The sequence below is a fragment of the Pongo abelii genome, chromosome 7 (genome assembly GCF_028885655.2).
Source record: "Pongo abelii isolate AG06213 chromosome 7, NHGRI_mPonAbe1-v2.0_pri, whole genome shotgun sequence".
NCBI lineage: Eukaryota > Metazoa > Chordata > Mammalia > Primates > Hominidae > Pongo > Pongo abelii.
The window spans coordinates 100,812,011-100,817,772 of record NC_071992.2 but is presented as its reverse complement, the minus strand read 5'-3'; the positions used below and the strand labels follow the sequence as shown (position 1 = coordinate 100,817,772).

Below are 5,762 nucleotides of genomic sequence, written 5' to 3'. Positions count from 1 at the left end.
GAAGTTCTGTCTGGCACAGCAGCTCCCTCACGGAAGACAAGAGTGAGGAGAAAGCAAACTCAAGTCTGACCATTCTGTCCTGGGAGACAAGAGGAGGATCTCATCTCTCATCTTTCCAAGCAAGGCAACGAGACTTTCTCTCATCTTTCCAAGCAAGGCAAGGAGACTTTTTCTCATGAGGAAACAAAAAGAATTTGGAAGGAACGAAACCAGCCTGGAAGGTGAACTCCTAAGGATTGCCCATTGAAACTGACCAAATGGCCCTTGTTTGATGAGAGGAATGAGCAGAGCATTGATGTGGTCAGAAAGGACTCGAGTGAGAGTTTCCCAGCATGTTTCTACCAAAGCTTTGTCTAAGTTTCGCAAAACACTCTCCTAATAAGCAGATGTTTGGCTCTTCAGAAAGTCAACAAGCAAAATGCCTTGAGCGTCCCATAACACTGATGCCATGATGTTGCCTTTGGACTGGCCTCCTTTTCCTTTGACCGGACCACTGCCATCTCTTGGTAGCCATCGCTTTGATGACGCTTTGTCTTCAGGATCATATTGGCAAAGCCATGTTCCAAATTCCGGTTACAATTTGTCAAAGAGGTGCCTCAGGATCGTGATCCCTCCTGTTGAAACTTTCCACTGATAGCTCTCGTCGTCACTGCAGCTGATCTGGGCACAATGGTTTTCACAGCCACTGCAGGATTCATCTTCCACATCTTCTCATCTCTTCTTGAAACAAGCCATACGTCCGTAAAGAGTTGATTTCTTTGGGCTAGTGTCCTTAGAAGCTTTTCTTCAAACATCAATGATTTCTTCATTCTTCCACCCAAGCTTCACCGTCAATTGGATGTTTGCTCTTGCTGCAATTTTAGCGGAATTCAAGTTGCACTGATAGGAGGCCTTTTCAGTGGATGTCTCATCCTTCTTAGTGCCTCCCATTAGATCCAGTTCAGAAAGGTTGTAAGAAGTTAGTACATGTTTATTTTAGTGAAAACGAATTGAAATCCATGCATAGGTTTCTCACCATGTACATTTTCTATGAACTTTCGGAAGACCCCCTCTACTGAATATTGCCCAAATCCTGGGAGAGAAGTGGATGCGGTCCACTTCCTGTCTTCAGTTTGCCCACGGTGGAGGAGTGCACAGAGCAGGGAAAGGCAATCCCAGAGAGAGGCATGCCCTCCAGCGTGCAGCAGACTGCTGGCCCAGTCCTGGCTCCATGGGTTGCTGTGTGGGCCCAGCAAGCTGACCAACCTCCGTGAACCTTAATTTAATCCTAGGTAGCCCAATTCCAGTCGCTATTATAGGACTGCTGTGCAGGGACAGTCAATTAACTTAAGAAAAGGAACCTAGCTCCAAGGTTGGCAACCGGGAATCCCAGTTGATTCCATTGGCGGACCCCCTGAGGAATTCCCAAGCTGAAGTCTCGTGGAAGATGAGGTTCAGCGTGACTAGACTGAAGCACCAATCCAAGGAAGGGGAAGTCCCACCCACTCTGCCCTGTGCCTGTATAAAGGTGAGGCGTGGCGGCCGCGCCACTCATTGAAGCCGCCAGTTGGGAGAGGAGCAGAGCCAGGCCGGTGCTCCCGAAGGCAGCAAGATGTTGCGAGCCACAGCTCCCTGCTGGTTCCCACCTGCATACCCAGAAGCTAAGAAGGTGGCCGAGGAGGCGGCCCACGAGTCAAGCCGCCATTTGGGAGAGGAGCAGAGCCAGGTCGGTGTTCCCGAAGGCAGCAAGATGTTGCGAGCCACAGCTCCCTGCTGGTTCCCACCTGCATACCCAGAAGCCAAGAAGGTGGCCGAGGAGGCGGCCCTCGAGGCAAGCCGCCAGTTGGGAGAGGAGCAGAGCCAGGCCAGTGCTCCCGAACTCAGCAAGATGTTGCGAGCCACAGCTCCCTGCTGGTTCCCACCTGCATACCCAGAAGCTAAGAAGGTGGCCGAGGAGGCGCCCCACGAGGCAAGCCGCCATTTGGGAGAGGAGCAGAGCCACGTCGGTGCTCCCGAAGGCAGCAAGATGTTGCGAGCCACAGCTCCCTGCTGGTTCCCTCCTGCATACCCAGAAGCCAAGAAGGTGGCCGAGGAGGCGGCCCTCGAGGCTCCAGAATTCCCACTGCCCTCTCATCAGCCTGCCCAGAGCTTCGGGCTCTGCGTGCCCCAGATGCACAACCAGGTCTCAGCACTCGTGGACATCCGGGCGGAGCCCCAGAATAGGGGTCCGGCGGTGCCCCCAGCGTGGCCCAAGATGGTGACGGAGGCGTGGTACTTCCCCGCGCAGAGGGGATCGGCCTGCTGCTTGCCAGCCGCCCCAAGGCTGACAGAGAGGCCCTCTGGAGTCCGCATCTCAGCCCCCAGGGAGAGGAAGAGGATCGCCCACTTTCCCAGCCCCTGCTTGGTCGCAGGTCGCACCGATGCCAAGAGAACCCGGGTGGCCGGCAGCAGCCAACGCTCCAATGGCTCCAGGGTCGGCACACAGCCACGGAAGACTGGTCGCAACAGACGGGGGAGGGCATGCAAGACCTCCACCACACTCAGCTCTAAGCGAATCGTCCGTCGTCCATCCTTACCGACTTGGAAGAAACCCATTATCCTCCGAAGGTCTCGCTGCCAAGTCCCCACCGTCATCCGCCGAGGCTATCTCCAACTCTTCACCAAAGAGTGTCTCAAGTTCTGCGCCTCCAAGCAGGAGGCCGAGGAGAAGGCGCTGAACGAGGAGAAGGTGGCCTACGACTGCAGCCCCAACAAGAACATGTACCTGAATGTGGTCCTGAACACCCTCAAGAGACTGAAGGGCCTGACCCCCAGCTCCATGCCGGGCCTCAGCAGGGCCGCCCTGTACAGCCGCCTCCAGGAGTTCCTGCTCACCCAGGACCAGCTCAAGGAGAACGGCTACCCCTTCCCGCACCCCGAGCGGCCCGGAGGCGCCGTCCTCTTCACTGGCCAGGGGAAGGGGCCCGGCGACTCCTCCTGCAGGGTCTGCTGCCGTTGTGGCACCGACTACCTGGTGTCCTCCTCGGGCCGCTGTCTACGCGACCAGTTGTGTTATTATCACTGGGGGCGGGTCCGCTCCAGCCAAGTGGCTGGAGGCCGGGTTAGCCAGTACACCTGCTGTGCAGCTGCTCCTGGCTCAGTGGGCTGCCAGGTGGCAAAGCAGCACGTGCGGGACGGCCGCAAGGAGAGCCTCCATGGCTTCGTGAAGACCTTCAAGAAAGAGTTTTCCACAGACGCTTATCCAGGAATCTACGCCTTGGACTGTGAGATGTGCTACACCACGCATGGCCTGGAGCTGACCCGCGTCACCGTGGTGGACGCCGACATGCAAGTGGTGTACGACACCTTCGTCAAGCCCGACAACGAGATCGTGGACTACAACACCAGGTTTTCCGGAGTGACCGAGGCCGACGTCGCCAAGACGAGCGTCACGTTGCCCGAAGTCCAAGCCATCCTGCTGAGCTTTTTCAGCGCCCAAACCATCCTCATCGGGCACAGCCTGGAGAGCGATCTGCTGGCCCTCAAGCTGATCCACAGCACCGTGGTGGACACGGCCGTGCTCTTCCCGCACTACCTGGGTTTCCCCTACAAGCGCTCCCTCAGGAATCTCGCGGCCGACTACCTGGGACAGATCATCCAGGACAGCCAGGACGGCCACAACTCCAGCGAGGACGCAAACGCCTGCCTGCAGCTGGCGATGTGGAAAGTTCGACAGCGCGCCCAGATCCAGCCACGCCACCGGTCCGCCTCTCCCGCCGCCCTGGCCTGTCCTGAGCCCCAGGCCTCTTCCCAAACTGCCATCGATCCCGAGAGCTAGCCCTGTCCACCTCGCCGCAAAGCGAAAGAAACTGGAGCAGCCGGCGGCAGGAGAGGGCAAAAAGCCAAGACTAACCCCGACCCCGGACTCCCAGTCCCCCGGAGTCCCTGCCGCGGGCCGTCGTCCCTGTCCCCGTCCCTCTGCCCCTCCCAGACCTCTGTCCTTCCACCAATGGGCTCCCCGAGGCCCCAGCCGCCACTCCCAGTCCCCGGAGACCCTGCCGCCGCCCCTGGCGCCTGTGCCCATCCCTCTGCCCCTCCCAGACCTCTGTCCTTCCACCACTAGCCTCCCCCAGCCCACCTGGACTTCCCCGGCCTCTGACAACAAGGCCAGCCCCCAGGCCCACCAGCCTCCTGATCGTCTTCGTTCTTGGGCCTCTTCCCCTTCTGTGGGGCTGTCTGAACCTCCCCTCCCCCACCCGATTTTTCCCCCGCCCCCGGGGCAGGCGCAGAATAAATGTCTGTATGAAGTTAAAAATTAAAAATAAAAAAAAAAAAGGTAAAAACAACTGAAAGTCCTTTGCTTCTGAATGTGCGCTTACCTGGTTTTCTCTAGAGGCACCAGTGTGAGGTGGCTCAAGCGCTTAGGCTCTGGAGTTAGACATCTGGGTTCCCATTCAAATTCCACCACTTACTAGCTTTGTCATATTGGACGCATACCTTTTTTGCGCTTCCACTTCTTGACCTTTCAAGTGTCATCCAAAGATAATTAGACACCCACACAATAGCAATGGGAGATTTTAACACCCCACCGTCAACATGAAACAGATCAACGAGACAGAAAGTTGAAAAGGATATCCAGGAACTGAACTTAGCTCTGCACCAAGCAGACCGAATAGACATCTACATTAACTCTCCACCCCAAATCAACAGAATATACATTCTTCTCAGCACCACATCACACTTATTCCAAAACTGACCACATAGTTGGAAGGAAAGCACTCCTCCGCAAATGCAAAAGAACAGAAATTACAACCAACTGTCTCTCAGACCACAGGGCAGTCAAACTGGACCTCAGGATGAAGAAACTCACTCAAAACCGCTCAACTACACGGAAACGGAGCAATCTGCTCCTGAATGACTACTGGGTACATAGCGAAATGGAGACAGAATAAAGATGTTCTTTGAAACCAATGAGAACAAAGACACAACATACCAGAATCTCTGGGATACATTGAAAGCAGTGTGTAGAGGGAAACATAGCATTAAATGCCCACAAGAGAAAGCAGGAAAGATCTAAAATGGACACCCTCACGTCCCAATTCAAAGAACCAGGGAAGCAAGAGCAAACACAATGTCTGAATCAGTCAGTCAACTTCCAAGAGAGCTCCAAGAGAGAATGAGCCACCATGCCTCTTTAAATCCACGTTTCTATTTGGAATCTTCAATGAGAGATGAGACACTAAGCAGCTAGTTTCGGTGGAATGGCTGATTTTGTAAATGTTTTCGGTGTGTGAGTGTGTGTGTGTGTGTGTATGTATAGATAACTAAATTAAACTGATAATTTGGATGCTTACATTTCCATTAATTTAATTTGTGTATGTGAGCCCACGCACACGTATATACAAACACACTAACACTTCCAGAACACTGACTTAGTGAAGAACTGGATTTCCAGTGTGTCAGACAAATTTCAGAAAGCGCTGAAGAAGGGCATTTCTGATGGATTTCACCGTTCCTGGAATCTTACTTTCCTTTATAACTTAGAGTTCTTCTCTGGAGATTTAATAGATAAAAGTCTTTTGCAGTGTACGTTATTTCATTTTATTTTTATAATTTATTTAAATTGTCATTTTAAGTTGACAAATAAAAATGATATATATTTATGGTGTACAACATGATGTTTCATATATGTACACGTTGTAGAATGACACAAAAATCAAGCTAATTAACACATTCGTTTCCTCACATACTGATTTTATGGTGATGAGAACATGTTTCAAATCTACTCTTACAGCACATTTCGA

General features: G+C 53.1%; 1 pseudogene; it reads left to right on the top strand.

Moving 5' to 3' along the window:
* Window positions 1–2,005: 2,005 nt before the first annotated feature.
* On the top strand, window positions 2,006–4,081 carry LOC134761864 (exonuclease GOR-like; annotated as a pseudogene).
* The last annotated feature ends 1,681 nt before the right edge of the window (window positions 4,082–5,762 follow it).